The sequence below is a fragment of the Pyrgilauda ruficollis genome, unplaced genomic scaffold (assembly GCF_017590135.1).
Source record: "Pyrgilauda ruficollis isolate IOZ18807 unplaced genomic scaffold, ASM1759013v1 scaffold91, whole genome shotgun sequence".
NCBI classification, from domain to species: Eukaryota; Metazoa; Chordata; class Aves; order Passeriformes; family Passeridae; genus Pyrgilauda; species Pyrgilauda ruficollis.
The window spans coordinates 2,244,504-2,263,473 of record NW_024531155.1 but is presented as its reverse complement, the minus strand read 5'-3'; the positions used below and the strand labels follow the sequence as shown (position 1 = coordinate 2,263,473).

The window sequence follows — 18,970 nt, the reverse complement described above, 5'->3', positions numbered from 1 at the left end:
CTGGTGAAATTATGCACAAACAGCCAGTCCCTAATTCATTGGGGAACTTCCTCCATGTTCATTCCCTTTATGTTGACCCTTAGGACATTACCTTTGAGCAGGAAAAAAAAAATACTGTGATTATGGGGCACTACTGGAGGATCCATGATGGCAGAGTAAGATGTGATTTGTGGATCCCCAGCACTGAATTGCTCCTTTACGGTGGCAGAGCAGGGCTGGACCAGCCTTTTAGTCCTTCTCTTTTGCCTTTTAATCCACCTGCCTGTGCACAGCTCATCTCCAGGCCCCCTCAAGATGAAACACTTCCCTGGGCTGAAAAGAAATCCCCTCTAGCTCCTGAACACATCCATAGTGTGCTTCCTTGTATGTACTATTAGGTTGTATCTTCTCTCCTTGTGTTGTGGGCATGGCAGACTCTGCCTGCTGAAGGGAAGGGATGCTAGGGCCAAGCCAAGGCAGCTCTGATGACAAGCAGTGTCTTTAAACCCAAGTCTGAGAGAACCTTCAAAAGGAGGCTGCTCACTTTGTAGTTCTGTGCAAGCCATGCTTAAATAATGTCAAATGATTTGGCATTTGCTGGTTTCCAGTTAAGTATGGTCCCAGGAGGGTGTAAAAGGAAAAAGAAAAGTTGTACAGTAATTTCATAGATGAGTTTTGCAGAATCAGTAATGTTGAAAGATGCTGAATTCCTTTTCAGGTTTTGATCCTCTTCTTTTTGCACCTTCCCTTGTGCTATAAAGCATAACTTTATATTTACAGCTTGTGAATCACCTTAGCATGGACCCAGGTTGTTTTTCAACCTTTCATTATCTTTTAATGTGCACTTGATCAAGTGAGCCACTTACTGACTAATTGCTCCAATTTGCATATTGATAAACTGAAGTGATGGTAACTAAGCTTGAAAAGCTCTCTGAGCAATTCTTGTGGAAGACTGGGAATATCTCTGTTAATACTGCTTTCATGAACTATAGTTGTTCTCATTATCTTGGAGCATCTTTGATTCAAAGGGCATTTGCTTAGAATCACAAAAATGAGAAAACTTGCTTGCTCAGCCTGGACTGGTTTTTGTTCAGAGAGGCAGATCTCTGGTAAGAGAGGATTGTACTCCTGCATGCTGCCTCTGTTGACAGTGCTTGCTGTTTCTTTTGAAAGCCCTTTGCCCTTCTCCATTGTGTGGCTGACCCTGCAGCATTCCTGTGTGCCTCTGGCTCTTTGAGATCAAACTGTTCACTCTGATACATTGCATATTATAGCCTTTGGAAGTGTAACTTCCCTCACTGGAAAAGAAACTATTACCCCATCAAAATGTACTATTTTCTTACATAATTCAGATGACCTACTCCATAAACAGAATGTAGGGTCACATTTGCTTTAAACAGCTGTGTCCTCCCTTTGACATTGCAGGCAATTACTTTGCCTTCACTGGTAACTGGATTGCTTTTTGTAATGCAAGCATTTCAGAGTTTCATTAATGTGGTTCAGTGCCTGGGGCAAAGGCTTGCTGGCTCCTCTGCCCTCCCTTGTCCAGATGTGCTCTGCACAGTACAGGTGGATCAGCCATGGGCTGTGCCTCTGGTTGGATACCAGCATGCATGGTGAGACTCTGCTGTGCACCTGCAGGTTTAACTTTGCCCTGGACACTCTTGATGCCACCAAAATGTGGATTATGATACAGGACTTCCCTTGAGTGGCCAAGCTGTTCTCCAAGTACATTTTTCCTCTCTTAACTCACAACCATGGTTTGTCAAGGGAATCCTGAACAGATAAGACAGAAGAAAATATGGAGGAAGGCCTATTTCAAATTAAGGCACGCTTTCCATCATTTAAAGGTTTTTCCCCTGAAATCTTAAAAAAGGCCTATAATTATATGGTATTTTCCCCAAAGCAGATGACTTCAACCAAGAAACTTGGCTTATGCCTTCCTGTAGAGCAGCCAAAGGAGAGGTAATATTTACCAGATTTGACATGAGAGATCAGTAGGAATGTAAATAGAGTAGTCCTCCAAAAGACACTAAAGCCAGAGCAATCATCCTGCAGCTTTGACAAATTTGCTAACATCTGTTCTGGTGCCATTTCTGCTGTACAGACCTGCCATTAACCATGGAGATGAAAAGGCTTTAATTAAATGAGCAGATTGACATGTTAAACTTTGATAACATTGTGCCATCTGGGCCGGTTATATTTGCAATTCTCTCTGCAGCTTCTTAGATTTAGGGTATATTTCAGTGCTGCCCCAGTTATTTTCGGGAAGATACACCGACCCTAGAGCTCCTAGGGCAAGGTGTCAGGCTCTGAGTATGTGTAACAAGATGTATATTGCAGTATCTCACTTCTGAGCTGCATAACTTTTGTATTACGGTTTTGGTTTTGCAATTAGGTCTGGTTTTACTAACATGTTGCTACTTAGTTCTGGCTACATCTGCTACTGTAGATTTGAGATAATAGGAGCATAAAAATTATTTATTTATCATAACGAAACTTCTGTCAGTAGCTAGGCAGGATGGGTTACAGATTAAGAAACCTTTAAGAAGTGCCTTAAAACCCCCACACTATTCATAGATTCATTCCCTGCTGTGAGCGTGTCGCTGGGTTCGTACAAAGTAGTCAGTTCAAGAGAAGATTGCTCTTAATTAAGGTGGAAATTGATAAGTAAAATTTTGCAGTGCTTTAGATGCCTAATGTGCTGAGTGTATTCAGCTTACACTGTAGTATTTGTCATCCCTTCAGCTTGTAATAGATTGGAGCAGGGTGTTTATTATGATGAGATGCTGTTATAAATAAAGCTTTTACAGCTTCAGAGAAAATCTTTATACACCTTAATTGTGTAGACAGGTTCAATTCCCAGGAAGGCCAAGAGGGAAATCAGTTGATAATTCTAATCCAGAATCAATTTTCTTTAAGCTTTTGAAACGTGCTCATCCAAGTTTTTCATGCAGCAGTTGGTTTCTGCTGAAGTAGCAGGTGGAGTGTGGCTAGTGTGTTACTTCAGCTGGGCTTCCCTTTATACAGAACTGAATACCTGGTGAACAGATGAACTTGTTGGAGTTCAGGTAAATACTTACCTGTCTGCCAATACTCTCATCTCTGAGTGAGATAATATTTCTGCTGCAACATGTGAGCTGATGCTAAAAGTACTGCTGCTCAGTGCTGCTTTTCTGCCTTTTTAGCTGCAGGATGCTGTCTCCCATGTTTCAGGAACCTAAAGGAAAGGATTTGTCAGGAATTGAAGAAGTTTTAATGTCTGAACAACTGCATGGGAGGCTATGGATAAAATCTGGTGGTCTGGGTAGAGTGCAGCAAAACAGCTTCAGACTCTCCCTCTTCCGTGATGATACTTGAAAAACTTAAAACTTGCATTTTAGTTTTTATTTATCTGGTTTCTTTGGAGTACAAGATGCAGGGTTGTTTTTGACCAGTTAAGTAACCTTGTATCCAAGAGACAACAAGCTTCCTGCCAAATGCCCATGACTTGCACTGTTTTTCATCCCCATTTTTGTGTAATCACTGTTTGAAGGAGGCATGTCAGCTAAGACAGGTGTGTTTGCAAATCCTGATGATGTCAGATTGTAGCTCATTTAGTATGGGGAAGGACATTTGTAAGTGCTGTTAGTCTGGCTGTAATACCATGCCTGTGTACACATCTTGTCTGGATGGGCTTTAAAGAGAAATCAATAAAGGCGTCAAACAAAGGAGTCGTGCTACCAGATGTAGGTATAAAGCCAAGGAACAGGGAGAAGGATACACAAAATACAGGATAGTGAATGCACATCTACAGTTTAGAACATGCTGTATTTGTAGTATTAATGAGAAATTTCTGTATGCTTTTGAAGTCCTCTTACTCAACTTGAAGTTATTTAAAGGATTTTTGCAGGACATCACATATCCTGTGCGTCACACTGTGTCTGAAGGTTGCTGCTCTACAACTGTACTGGTTGGAAACATTTTTATTATTTATCCTTCAGTAAATAGTACTGGCTGCTTCCAAATGTTCCACTGGTGTGGTAGTGTATAGATGCATATAGAACACCTGAGGCAAGGCTTGTGGATTTTCTGTGTGCGTGTGTTTCACTTGGGGAGAATGGACCTGCTTTACAGAGCTGGGGTTGATTTGGCTTAGTTCCTCAAAGTTCCCAACATGCTTGTAATTGACACAGATACATTTAGGATGTAGCATGCATCAGGGTGCTTAATTTCTTAGTGCTCCCTAAGGATGCTGTGTTTGTAAAGGGAAAACCAAATGTGCTTTCTCTCCTTTGAAAAGCGTGCTATTGTAGGAAGTATAGGAAAAGGTCATCTAAGCAGTGTGAGACCATGGAACTGTATTAGATTGGTATAAAGGTAGTGATTACGTTCTTGCTTCCCAGAGGACAAGGCAAAACTGCATCTTGTCTTCCACAGACATCAGGATTGCAGTGAACCTGCTGCACAGGTCAGGGGAGCACGGCATGGGGGAATGCTCTAATGAGCCCTGTCAAAGTAAAAAGCTCATAAATATCACTGGAGCAGTGAATCTACCCCCAAGCCTCTGTTTGGGTGTAATATAGATCCTTCATGAAGTGCTGGCAGCAAGCCTAGATGTTTTCTGACAGGGCTCTGCTCTCAGCACGTTTTGATCCTGCCCCTTGGAAGATACTCATGACTTGTTTCTTCTCTAGCCTGGACTGACCAAGAAATTAAGGGTTTTTTAGTAGCTGCCAAAAGTTGTGCAGTGATTGTGACAGCTCAGCTCCAACAGCCAGCAAAAATGGGCTGCTCAGGCAGGAGGCTGTGTGGAGTGGTAGTTTCCAGGACTCCTCAGGGATGCCCACTCCATACTGCAGCTGAGCAAGCCAGATTGGAAAAAAGCTCATGGCTATACCCTGCTCTCACTTCAGAACGGGGAGCATCTGCTGAGGACACCTCTACCCTGGGCAAAGCAAATCCATAATTTATTTTTAGCCTTGTTAGTGACGGAGTGAGCAGTGGCAATAAACAGGGAACAAATACACTACATTTCTGTTCCTGGAGCTGCCTCTCTCAGGTCTGTTTTAATATTTCACTGTTGCCCCATTACCTATTCAGCTCTTTGGTCCCCAGCACAGGAGCAAGTCCATGGGAGGGATACCACTCTGAGCTACCTGGCCTCGTGAAAGGTGTCCCCCATGGCAGGGGAATTGGAATGCTGGATGCTCTTTAAGGTCCCTTCCAAACCATTCTATGATACATTCATTTTGCTGTGTAGCCTAGAGGAATAATATCTTTATGTAACTACCTTCTCAAATATATTTTATTATCAATAGCCATAGGAAAAACGATTCTCTTGTCTTGGTCCCTGCAAGACAACAGTTTTACCTAGTAGACATTTTTTATTTTAGGACTTACCTGTGTGGGATATGGAGAATGAGTTTTCACTACTCTTCTTTTGTCTCAGCTTATGAAATGCACAAAAGCCTCTGTGGACAGAAGCAAGATTTCTGCCTTCTTCCTGTGTTTTCCCTTGACCCATTCTAAGAGTTAGAGCAATGCAAAGCACAGAAACTTATATTTACTTTCCAGCTTGCTTTTGAGTCTGAGTTTTTGGAATAACATACTCATTGTAGCTGCCAAGTTGCAGCTGATGTGCCTCTCTGTGTGTGAGTTGTGAAATGGTGGTGCCCAGCTAATTCTTGCCCTGTCCTTGCTATCCTCTCCCAGGACCTTTGGAATAAACATAAACTTATGGAAAGGAACAGCGATCTCCTGACAGAACCCACATTACACAGGATAAGACAGGTCTCTCATGGAACTGATGCTGTAACCTAGGAAAACTACTGGAGTCCATATGTGTGATTTGTGTATTATTAATATTTTATACATTATAGCTGTAAGTCAGTTTTTTTGTAGGATCTTTGAAGGTCCCACAGATGATCTATAAAGACAAAGCCTCTTTTACTGAGCCGGATATCAGAGGTGCTACTGATTACAGTCATTTTTATTGGGATGCTTCTCCAGCAGCCCTGGGAGTGAAGCCAGAGTCTCATTTCATTGGAGCTGATTTACAGGTGTCAGGCTGTGGCAAGATTCAATCATCTCAGACTAGGGCTGTGTTTGAACTGATGACCCAGGAGAGAACAGCTTTGAAGAGCTGGATCCATAACTGATGCTGCAGATGAACTATATCTCCCTGGTGCATGTGTCACTGAGCTGTTGGAAAAATTGCTGGGAAACAAACCCAGAGGATGTGCTGTCTGTTTCTCGAAGGCTAAGAGTTTTAGAAGTTTTGCTTGCCATATAAGAGCAAATAATGTGCTTTTCTGGCTCACATGGAGGGTTGTTTTCCATGGTGAAACCTCAAAACCATGTTCACCTTCAGAACCTCTGCTTATTTTTTGACTTCCTCTCTGGATATGAAACCAAGATATTGCTGTCACTAGAATTTCACTGTGATGCAGAGGTCCCATGTGCTCTCCTTGACTGAAAGTTGACATGATTGTGTAATAAGTCTTGAATCCACATCTGAGCTTTCTGAATTCCATGTTTAATTAATACATTTTTATTTACTCCTTCTTTTCGTAAACCAAGGAAATAACAGCTGGTGTTTGCTTATGTCAAGTAGACAGATGCATCACACAAACACCATACTTTTCCAGCATCAAAACTGAAAGGGAGTTAATATCTGAAGGGCAATTTGTGGATGCATCTGTGTTTATGAACCTGTTCATTCCAAATATAACAACCAGATATAAGGGGAAGATAGAAAAGATGTTGTCCTTCTGGATTACAATTTCATGGTGATTTTTTTTTTTTCTGACGTTTTCTTCCAGACCTGCCACAATGTTTGTCCTATCTCCCATTCCCCCTAGGAATAGGTTCTTTGAAAAATAGCATGTTCCGGCAATTTTTTCTTGTGACCTAGCTCTTGGAGAGGGTTTCTCTAAGCTGCAGGGCAGAACAGCAGCCAAAAATGTAATTGGGCAAGTTAAATAGTGTGCAGCTGAGAGCCCTTTGCATGGTACAGCTGACAGAAGCTGCCATGAGAAGATCTCAGCATGATATTCAGAGTTATTTGGGCATCCCAGAGGGCTGCGCGAATATAACCAATTCAAAGCCCAAATACACAAACATATGGAGAAAGACTAATTTCTTACATATCAGCTGAACTGTATTTGGACTGCAGTGAAGTTGGAAGGAAATGGAGGAAAGCACTCTGGAAGATTTATTCTTGTGCTGGAATATGCAAAACCAGATGCTGCATCTGTATCACAGAGGAAATAATTTCTGTGATTGTAACATCCTCTTTGCTGTTATGTTTGTGTGTGTGACTGACTTTTCACCTCTCTATGAAATGTGTACAGCAATTTTATCCAGCAGAGCAACTGAAAGGACAGTTCAGCTTCTCCTAGGACTGTCTAGTAATGCCTATTGCTGTAATGCTGCCTTTTGTAATGTTGAGGGACAAGCTGACAGCTTTGCTTTCAGCAGAGATTATTTTATTGACAGCAAGAGACTTGCTGATAAAGTGGAGGGCAGATCGAAATCTGGACATCCTCACATATTCTAGGCACTTTAAACAAAGAACCCCAAGTGTTCTTGTCACACTGAATTCCCTAAGCAGTTGGGGATTTATAGGTACTTCAAAGATTCCCTTTGTAGCGTTCTGCAAGTACCTACACTGCATAGCTGTCTTCCTCCATACCTCCTTCTTTAATACATCTGTGGTCATATTGTTAAACAGATGTCATAAAACACAAGGGATATGCTCAACAGCTAAATTTATGTTAGCATGTGATCCTTAATTCACATTTCTGGGTATTACTCCCATTTTGCATGGGTGTAGCCCAGCTGGCACCTCTGAAAACGTTCCTGCCATAAAGTACTAGAAGTGAAGAGAAGTAGAGGCTCAAATCCCATTTAAGCACGCACTGTGAAGAAAAGGATTTTGTTCTGAAGTCACATGAAGTATTAAAAATTATTCCAGTGTGCAAAGTTGCAGTCTCTCCAGGAATAAGGAAGAATCTTTTCAGTGGGATGTGAAGCGGATACTTCAAATGGCAGATGCCAAACCTTAGAGGCAGAGCAGAAATCACTAAGCAGTTGGTTTTGTCAGTTAAGAAATTTAATTTATTGCTGGTCATGGTGCTGGGGAAGAAAGTAAAATGTCTGGCAAAACAGCTTCCCTTACCTCAGCCAGCTGGCACAAAAGGAAAACTTGTTGAACAGTCTGGATTCAGGGAGCTGCACTCAGGACCATGACATTTGCAGGCTGCAAAGTTGCTGCATTTCCCATGTTGCTGTCCCTCCCCTTGTTCCCTGCCCACCTACACACACAGCTGCTCCCTGCCCAGGCAGCCCTGGTGTCCACCAGTGTCCAACAATGTGAGGAACGCAGCCCCACAGTGCTGCGGCCAGTGCTGCGCCAGCCACTGCAACACGTGCTGTTTACAAAATACTGCTCTCAATATTCCCTGGTGCCCCGGAGAACAGAATTGTGAGGCAACAAAGGCAACAGAAGGAGTTTTTTTCCTTTTTTATTAACTGTAGGAAAGGTAGGAGGTTATTGCTAGCATAATTTTGACTGGGAGCAGTGACTTACCTAGGCAGTGGTAACTTGCATTCAGACTCTGCTCCTCTGAGCCCTGGGGAGAGCAAGTGGACCCAGGGACTCTGTGGCACAACTTTTTCCTGGGTTTCTTCAGTGCACTCCCAAGCCCAGCTGATTCACTTAGGTACAGTAACAGAGAGGATTAAGGCTAAACCTGATTTGTAATAAGGAATCCTACTGCACAAAGCCTTGGAATTTTGTCTCCAGCAGTTAAAAAACAACTGCTGTTTTCCAGGGCATTGTTCTTCCTCGTGTGCTTTTGACCAAAATATGCAGTAGTCTTACAGGTTGGCTTCCAACCAAACTGATCTTGTAGTGTCTCCCACCACTATATGGGACCACCGTACTCTGATTTAGGTGGGTGTTCAGAAGGAATTTTCTCAGGAGGACAGAGAGGTTTAACCTCAGCAATTCAAATGGAAAATGGTGCATACTTGCTGTGATGTGGTTCAGCTGTCGGCAGGGCCTTAGCAATAGCAATCTCATTGCAAGTTCAGTAGTGAACTCTAAATCTTGGCAGCTGTGGTCCAGTATTTCCACTCGTCTTTCCATGCATGGTGTCAGCCAACATCTGACTCTTTGGAGTGTGGCTGACTGTTGTGCATCACTGGCTTGCTTTTAAACAGGAGAGGTGAATTAGTCACCAACAACACTGAAAAGTTCTCAACACTCTCTTCACCTCCATCTCACCAGCACTGCTGGGTCCTACGCTTTGGGAACAACAATCCAGATTGGTGCAAATACAAACCCACTGCTGTCCGGGGAGGAAGAGTTGGTGTGTGAACTGTTTCAGGAGCTTGACACCACAGATCAGCGGGCCTTGATAATATCCATTTGAGGGTGTTGAGAGAGCTGGATGGTTTTGTTGTGAGTCTGCTCTCCCTAATCTTTGAGATCAGGGGACATCAGAGAAGGCTACAAGAGAGCTAAACTCACCTGGATATACAAGGAGGGCTTAACAGAGGATCCAAGAGATTACAGGCCCATCAATGATACTTCAGTTCCTGGGACAGTCACCAAAGGAATCCTCCTAGGAGCTATCACAAAATACATGAATCAGGGGATTGGGAAAAGCCAGGATGGATTCACCAAGGGGAAGTTGTGCTTGACAGAGCTGATCACCTTCTCTGGCAGAGGAACTGCTGGGTCCCAGTGGGGCAGGCAGTGGACATTGTTTACCTGGATTTCTGCAGGGATTTCCATATGGTTTCCCACAGCCTCCTCCTGGACAAACAGACACATTATGGTCTAGACAAGTGGTCCTTGCAGCGGGTGGGGAACTGGCTGGCAGGAATCACCCAGGAGGTGCTGGTAAACAGCTCCTCTTCAGGCTGGTGACCTGTCACACGTGGGGTCCAGCAGGGATTGATACTGGGCCCAAAGCTGTTTAATATCCCCACAAGTGATCGGTGTGATGGGACCAAGTGGTGAGGTGTGGTGAGGCGATGGCACCCTGGTGAGGTTTGCCAGTGGTTCCAAACCAAGTAGGGAAGGGGACACTTCAGAAGGGAGACCCACCCTGCAGGAAGAGCTGGATAGGCTGGAAGAGTGGGTAACCTGGACCCTATGAAGCTCAACAAGGCCAAGTGTAAGGTCTTGCACCTTGGAAAAAACATAATCCAGGGGTGCACCACAGTCTGTGTGTGATCTGCCTGGTGGGAAGCAGCTTTGTGGAAAAGGCATAAGGGGTCCTGGTGGACAGCAAGCTCAGTATGAGCAAACAGTGCTGCTGTGGGAGAGATCCAATGGGATGGTGGGATGCACCAACAAGTGCACTACCAGCAGAGATAAAAGGATCATTATCCAGTTCTTCTCATTGCTTGTCAGGCCACACCTGGAATGCTGTGTTCAGTTTTGGTCCCCACAATACAAAAATATGTAGACAAGCTGGAGGGGGTCCAGAGAAGTGCCACAAAGATGATCAAAGGACTGGGAAGGCTGCCATATGAGGAAAGGCTGAGAGAGATGGGTTTGTTCAGCACTGAGGAAAGAAGGCTTAAGGGAGGCCTTATATCACCATGTTCCAGTATTTAAAGAGTGCCTATAAAGATGGAGACTTCTTTTTACAAGGAGTTGCATGGAAAAGGTGAGGGGTAATGGTCACATGTTATTCCTGGGGAGATTCCAATTTCTGTGATCATTCCATGAACTCACTGGAGGAGAAGCAGCTCCAGAAAGCAGGCTGCTCAGACCTGGGGGACGGGTGATGTCTGTAACTCTCTCATTGCCCTTTCAACTGAGTAGAATTGTGACTTATTCAGAAAAACAATGTTGAGTGTGATACTTGCTCAACATGACTGCAAGAATGTGTGACCTAGGGCTGTGTTCATATTAACAGCAGTGTTCCCATGGATTTTGGTAGGGAAGGAGCTGCTTTGTAACATTGGAATATGATGTATTAGGAGGGGAATATTTCTCTCCTATGGTGACTTCACTGGGTGCAGCTGGTCCTCAAATGTGTTTTGAAGTACTTTCACATTAGGATCAACTCATGGGAAGTAACAGATGGTGAAGTGAGACTAAATTAGTGAGAACGTTGTGCTGGGTTAATGCTCTTTCTCTCTATAAATAATAGCTGGCGAGTGGAGCAGGAATGAAGACATAACACTGTTATGTTTGTGGCTACCTCTGCTGCTACATGATGTTATATGATGCCTTCCAGCATGTTGGGTCAGCACTAGAAAAGAGTAGAAAGAATTTGCCAGCCCTTTCACAGGGGCAAAAATATTGCAATTCTGCTGCAGAACAAATAAACTCCAAGGAATGCTCAAAGGCTTATGAAGGGAAACAAGTGTGGGACAATTTTGCATTACCAGACGGTCAACTTCTTCATACGAAAATGAAACAAAACCCAGCGTCTCTCCTCTGATATTCCCAGTAAGTCTCCAACTTTTTAGTGTTTACTGCTATCCTAAAATCTTCCTTTAAAATATAATATGTAATATAATATAATATAATATATAATATATAATATATATGTATTTTAATAAGACTTAACTTGCTGTGGTTCAGACATCCTGGCTTGTTGTTAGTTACTTCACGGCTGGAGCAGCTACCAGGAGAATCACTGTGGCTTTACCAGCCTTTTAGAATGCCACAAGTGGCTGCTGCCCCTTCCCATTTCTTTGTGCGACACAGTGTGAGGCTGGTATCCACAGACTGGAGGTTTTACATTCAAATCTGCATCTGCCATCCCAGCTCAGATATTGGCAGCAGCCCTGGCATCTTTGTCTTGAATGACATCTTCTGCAACTTTGGTCCTCATGATTTTTTTCAGGACACAGCAATGAAAAGCTTTGTAAAAAATAATTCCTCCTGGGAATTTTTTTTCTGGGCTGGTCAGCCTGTGCCATAAACTTTCCTTATGGGCCATTTTGTAGACTTTTTTACAGACCTTACTCAGTGCCGTTCAGGACATATGCTTCTGATAGTGATCTTCTTGAGGTGTTGGCCAGGATAAAATCCTGCTGTTTCCCATGCTAGTCCTAACTCCACAGTGGAAGCAGGTGCTCATACTATTACAAACAACACAAACCTAACTGTGAAACTTTGATTTGCAGGAGGACATGTGGATCTCTGAACGGCTCAGAGACTAAGGAGATATACTTCCTCCAGGGATCTTTTATCATAAAAGCAGCTTAAGTGACTCACTCTTTCCCAAGGATATTCTTAAAACAATCCCACTCAGTTCGTCTTTTAGTGGTCAGAAAGATTTATTTTGTGCTGTCTTTCAAAAAAAAAAAAAAAAGAAGAAAAAAAAGAAAAAGTATCTTTTGAAAAAAGTCAATGGCTGTATTTCCAAGAGGATTTGGGCTGTATTAGAGGTCTGTACGGCTCACTAATGCATGGGCTGACTGGCACTATCTTCACTCAAGCAAGTGCTCCAGTGAAAAATTCAGTGCTATTTTTAGTTCCCTTACAACAAACTGCTTGATTGTAAGGCCTGGGGAACCGTGACACCGTGATCGTGAGGGGTCTGCTGGAAAAGGCAGAAGGAGAGGCACGGCAGCGTGCTGGCTGCGCCGGGACTCCGGCTGATGCACAGAGGAACACGCCAGGAGCAGGTATTTTAAATCATGTCCTAAGCCTTGCTCTGCCCACGAAATGAAGCTGCTGGCCAGAGTCAGGGCATGAAAGCGTTAGCTGGCTGGCTCTATCTGCTCCTGCCCTTAAAGATTTCATTCCACAAATTCCTGTCCTGACCGTCAGCTTTTAAGTCGTCTCCTCTGGTTTCCTAGCCTTTTCTGGGATTTTGCAGGATCTTTAGGCAAGTTAGCAAATGGCAGTAGCGGGAGAGAGATAAGTTTCCCGAGCGGAAGGCGTCGTGCTCTGGTGGAAGCCCGGCGGTGGCAGTGCCTGGGTGAGTAGCCGGGAACAAGTCGGAGCTGCAGCAGGCAGAGGACGCGGCGGGCCGCGGGTCGGTCCGAGCGGCCGGAGGGGCTGCAGCGGTGCCCGGGCCGCGTCCGAGTGCGAGCGGCCCCCGGCCCCTGCGCCGCTGACCCCCGGCCCGCCGGACCCCGCCTCGGCCGCGGCGCTCCCCGCAGGTCGGTCCCGGGCGCGGGCAGCCAGTCCCGGGGGGTTCGGGGGCTACTCCTGGGCGCGGTGGTCGCCATTCCTGGGCGGCGGAGTCACGGGCGGGACGGGCGCCAGGGCCGGGCAGGGCGCTCCCGGCCGCGGCTGCCGCGGCTCCCCGGGCTCGGCCGCCGGCGGGCGCCGGTGCCAGGTGAGCGCCGGAGGCTCCGCGGCGCTCCTGCCCCGCAGCGACGGCAGCACTGCCGGCGGGATGGCCCGCCCGATCCCGGCTGCATCCCGCCCGCCTCCTGCCCGGTTCCAAGAGCTGCTGCCGCTGTGTCACAGCCTCTGCCCGCGTGCCTTAAGAACGAGGATCCCGGCCTGCTGGGGACGCGGTGCTGGAGCGGCAGCGGGGCTCGGCAGGGAAAGTTGTGCCTGCGTGAAGTGCCCTGGGGAGCGGGGCAATGCTTTGCTGTCTCGCGTTTGCACCCTTTTGTTTCAACTCGGCTGTGCAGTGCTTGTGAATTCCTTGCCTCAGACTCGGGCTTTGGAGTGAGCGTTGATGCAGTTTAGCTGCATTGTTGTGTTTTAAAATAACTACGTGGGTTTCACCCTTAATGATCTTAAAATAGCTCGATGTGCTGCCTCCCTTGAGTTACTTGGTAGAAAAAAAAGGAAGGGGAACTGCTGAATTCCCATGAACTTTGTGTTCATAGATCCTGCTAGGCTTTCAGCATGCTGAGCTGCTGTAGCAGTCTTCTCCGTGTACTAGAAATGTGTGTCAGCAAACAACTCTCTGCTGCTGTGGTCACATTCTTTGCCCTACCTGTGCTTAAGGTGCATTTGAAAATACAGGTGGAGTGGCACTTCCACAATGGGGGTTTTAGTGTACTCCTGTTAGATCTCTGCATCTGTATAGTAACAGTGCAGATGGTGCAAGCAGAGTAGCTATAGCATGTGTTGGCTTACTTGTGCATTAAATTATTTCATATAACTAGCTAATAATCAGTCATGCTCATATGAGGGGAAATAGTTAATGCTTTGGTGCTTGTCTAAAAAAAAAATAAATTCAAATACCCTGTTTTGTTCTCACTGGTTCTGGCCAATCCAGATTTTTATCCTCCCGAAATAGTCTTCATCACTAGTTGCCAGTTTCAGCACTAGTTACTAAAACAAAGGCAAGTAGAATGAAAAGTCAATTACTCCATGGCCTGAATTCAGTAAACTGAGTCTGCATGGTTTAGAACTTGTTATACTTTCAGAGTAATTAAGATGAATTATTTGGGTTTTCTTCTGGCAAAAATAGAGGTGGATGAGATTTTATTAAAACTTCAGTGACAAATGTTTTAGTGTTAGGGCACTTCTCTGGGACATGCTGTACCTGTCAGTGTAGATGAAAGCTCTGTGTTTGCTTTTGGTGATCAAATGCATGAATTCTACCAAACTGCTGGAAAGGCCGACTGGGTATTTCTTGATTTCTGGTTGTGTCTTCCCATCTACTCGTCTTGTTCTGCTGAGTTTTCAAGGGCAGATACCACACAACCCACTTCTAGACACACTCACTGGCATGTGTTTGTGTCACAGTACAACCCTGACACCTTTAAGGTGAGCAGTGCAGTTTGTGTCTGGCATGTGCTGGAATCAGCCTGGCACAGGGGACACTCTGTGTCACTAACTGCATTGTCTAATTTTGATACTCTGGTACCTCTGTATTGGGAGGACACCTGGTCTTCAAAATACAAACTCCATTACCTCAGGGATGCTGAAGTCCTTCTCAGCTACCCACAGATGCTGTCCGCTACCCTGCTTGAGGACAGCTCAAAGTAGCAGCAGTTCAGTTGGTGTTTGGTATTGGGTATTTGAGATGTAAGGGGAAGGGAGTTGCAGTGCTTCTGAGAACTGTTAAGAAGTATGTGTTTACACAATATTTGGATATAAAACCCCTCTTTTCCCCCACACCCTTAAGCCTTTTAGTTAGGTGAGTGGGTGAGATGCTGTGCTGCTGGTCACACATTGTGCCCTGAGCGCAGAAGGTGGTCCTGCAGGGTGTAACACCCTGATTCTGGAGCTGCTCATGGATAGAGCTCCCTTCCTGTGCTCTGCAGGATGACATGCTGCTGCCTCTGGACTTCTCTTTCCTAAATGGGGTTACACTTGAACTTCAGTGTCTGTGCAGGTTCTGAGAAAGGTCAGAAATCTCATTTGAAGGAGGTGAAGTATCTTTCTGGCTTTATTGTACCAGTTGGGAAGTGATGGATTGCACATAAGCTCTGCACCTGATATGTCTTGCAGGCCATAAATCCAAGTGATGCAGCTCAAAAGCAAACTGTAAAGTCCAGACTGATACTGTCATTTAAATATCCATTCAGGAAATAAGTAGTTTCTGAGCTGTGGCTAAAGATGAGCAGGTGTCAGATTCATTCTCATGTCCTCTGAATGCAGGGCAGTAAGTCACAATTATCTCTTCTGTTTTAAAAAAGATTTCTGGGATTTTTGACTTTTTTCTCCCCCTGATCTTTGTTAGTTAATTCAAGAAGAAGTGGCTTATAAATTAAACATAATTTCTTAATTAATCCAGCTCATCCTTCTTAAGCCAAGTCTGATACAAAACCAAACTAATTTTAATCATTAAATGAAGTCATTGACTTTTTTGTGTGTGAATGTCAGATGGTAGCAGATTACTGAAGTACTTAACCTGAACATTATCCATAGACTGCAGCTTCCTCTTTTTCCAAGATACAATTATGAATGTGCTAATATCATGCATATAAAAAGTTGAAAGTTCTCAGCATTCATTCCTGCTGGCAGAGAAGCAATTAGAACCTTCTCTTGGCAACAGATTTTGTGACTAATGCAGGGTTTTTATTTAGTGATAAAAGGAAATGTCAGACTTTCAAAATGACCAGGAACATGTTGGGGTCATTTAGGTTGTCACAAGAGCTGCTCTGAAACCTTCCCCTTGCAGCAGGGAAAAGAGGGAGCCTTGTACACAAAACTAAAAGTCCAGTTTCTGTGGATGAGAAAGGTGTCAGAGCATACCTGAACTGACATTTTATAATTAGCCATAAATAAAAATGGGGCAGCTAGAAGTAGCAAAGAATGTTTGTGAAAAATAAGCATCACATGTTTAGAGATGGGATGGGCTAGAATAAAATAGAAATAGAAGAGAATTTTTCATTTGGAAGGGACTTATAAATGTTCATACAGTTCAGCTTCTTGACCACTTCACTTGATCAAAAGTTAAAGTGTGTTATCAAGGGCACTGTCCAGATGCAACTGTCTTGGGGCAACAACCATGTGTCTGGGGAGCCTATCCCAGTGTTTAACCATCCTCTCAGTAAAGAAATGCTTCTTACTGTCCAGGCTACATGTCCCCTAATGCAGCTTTGAACCATTCTCATGCAGGAAAATCCAGGTAATACTCAGCTTTCTATATGCTAAGAGTGTTTCTTGAATATGTGTGGAAGAGCTAACAACATCCAGCAGTTGTTTCAGCTTCCTTGTTTGCAGTCTGCTTCAGGCTTCATTTGGTTTCCTTTATTCTACCCCTGGGATATCTCCATTGCAAATGTGTTGGATTTGTAATGAGGAAGCACTAGGTTTCCAATACTAAGTGAACAAAATGTTTCCTCTAACAGTAAAAATTCACCATGCTTGTCTGTGGATTTTAAACTTCAGCCAGTTAGGGAGCCAATTAATGGTGCTGTGTTAACAGAGGAAAGAGATAGTGTATTTTGGCATCCTTTTTTCATGTCCCCCCATGGCCTGCCATTGAGGTCTTTATTTCAGTATAAAAGGAGGGGTAGTGGTTTTGGACATCTCTGTTGCTGCGTGCTACTAACATGAAAACAAATAAAATTTGGTTAAAGGTGTAAAATATAGGCCCAGAGTGACCTAAAATATGGGCGAGATGGCGGTACAATTGGAGCTTGCTATAAATGGTCAAAGATAAAATGGAAAAATCTATTCTTATTAAAAGTGGTGTGTGCAATATATTTATTTAGGCACTCAGAATCAGGAGAGTTGTGGCTGCTTCATATGAGAAATGTGTTCTAAGGAAATACTTTCTTCATTTAAATTTAATTTGAGGAGGTTTGAAAGTAGAATTCATTCTTGTAGAATTAGATTATGCCCTGGTTGTTATATTTCCCTCTTCCACATCATCGTGTCTTTCTCATTTCCACAAACAGCTTTTTCATCTTGGTTGCCACTGGCAAAAGCCCGTAAGTAGGATTTTTGCACACATATGAGTGAATCAGAAGTTCTGTGGTTGGAAGTTTTGAGTCATTAGAAGGAGGTGCCAGAGCAATAGAAGGTCACTTGGTCAGATTTAAGCAAACTTGAAGTTTTGGGGTTTTTTTCAGAAACAGGATGATAATGGTGAGGACATAGTGCCAGCAAGCAAGCTGCATCTCACATGATCTTCCTACAGAAATCAGCATGCACACCTTACCCAGATCACACTGTGATCACCAGTACCGGCAGGAGTGAATCTTGGGCCACAACCAGTGCATTCCAGTACTGACATCCTGAGGGGAACACATGAACGTGGACTTTGTCTTTTTTCTGCCTCCAAAAGATGGGAGGAATAGGCTGGAAAAGGCAGATCTCATTTTGCGATTCCCCTGGGGTACTCTGGTACATGGTAGAGCCTGTGTCTTTGTGGCTGGGGGAGGTGAGGGGTAGGATGCTCCCTAAGAGCAGAAGAAGCTGATGGAAGCAGTGGAGAAATAGAAGATGCTGAGATCCTTTACTGAAGAAGTTCTTACTTTAAGCAGTCCTTGTCTGGTCCTAAAGTGTGAAGCTACTGGTGGGATCTATCTGCTTTATAAAGGGCTTTGAGTGCCCTGAACAGTGTGATATTCATCAGGCAAAACAGGAGAGGCGGCTGTGCAAGTGCATCAGCCTACTCCTGTACTCCTTCCCAGCCTTACAAAACCTGACCTAACACCCTGACGTTCACACGTGGAATAGAGAGGACTCTTAGGAGAAAGAAACAAATGCTGTGGGGGTTTGGGGCAGAGAACATGACAAATTGCATACATTTTTGGTAACCTTAAGGGCATCTAAGTGAATTGTTAAAAACCTTTTGTGGGCCAGCTTTCCAGCAGGAGTACAGCTGTGCAGTCCCAGGCTCTCCTGGGAGAGTCATCCTCACCTCCGTCTCTAAAGGTGGTCAAGTTGTGGTCCCAACTGTATTTGAATCCTTCTGCTTAGCAGAAGGATTCCAAGGCAGCACTGGGTACTTGTGAAATGGTGCAGTCACTGCTGTGTAATTATTACATCAAGGCCTCCGAGGTATGTGCCCTGATCTGTGACTTGACTTGTGATGCTGGCTGGTCCGGCTGGCAGCTGACGCGTTGTTAAGTCGGGACATGGGATCCTAGTTTAGTGTGAAATCCCTTGGGGGCAAAATCTACAGCTAACCCAGCAGATTGCCATGGTAGAAGCAGCAGCCTGTCCCCTGCCCTTGCACACACCCCCTGCCCCTGTTTGCTCCCCTGCAGCTCAGGGATCCTGTCCTTCAACCCTGTATGAACCCATGGCACTGGCAGCTTTCAGCCTCTGTACTGAAAGGAGCTGATTTCTGCTTTTAACACCAAAACTGAAAGGAGGCTTTTACTTGAAGATAGCAATAGGTAGTAGTGAGAGCCATTTCTGCTTCTGCTTGTGTGGGCCCTCACTCAGTCTTTTTAAAGCAAATAATAAACCAACTTTTATAGTTAGTGATTTCTAACAGTAATCACTGATTGCAAATCGCCTTATTTATCTATTTAGATTCCTTCCAGTTCACCAAGTAGCATGTGAAATTACTATGTTTCTGATGAGTGTCCTGTAAAATTTCAGTTAAGGTATGGTGGGACAGCATGTTGTAGTTATTTAAATTACAACTTTTTT

At 44.3% G+C, this 18,970-nt stretch overlaps 1 protein-coding gene across 6 annotated transcripts in view; it reads left to right on the top strand.

Annotated features, from left to right (window-relative positions):
* The window catches only part of ARHGAP24 (Rho GTPase activating protein 24), a 182,817-nt gene that overhangs the window by 99,898 nt on the left and 63,949 nt on the right, over positions 1-18,970 (top strand). Inside the window, exons 1-2 of one of the 6 annotated variants that reach the window (XM_041489220.1) lie at positions 11,043-11,437; positions 12,121-12,624. The exons of 2 other annotated variants lie outside the window; for them this stretch is intronic. The gene's annotated coding sequence lies outside the window, so the exon portion shown is untranslated. Of the gene's footprint in view, positions 1-11,041; positions 11,438-12,120; positions 12,625-12,668; positions 12,921-12,941; positions 13,105-18,970 lie in introns of those variants that run through there. 3 more of the 6 variants (XM_041489222.1, XM_041489221.1, XM_041489223.1) reach the window with 3 other exon arrangements.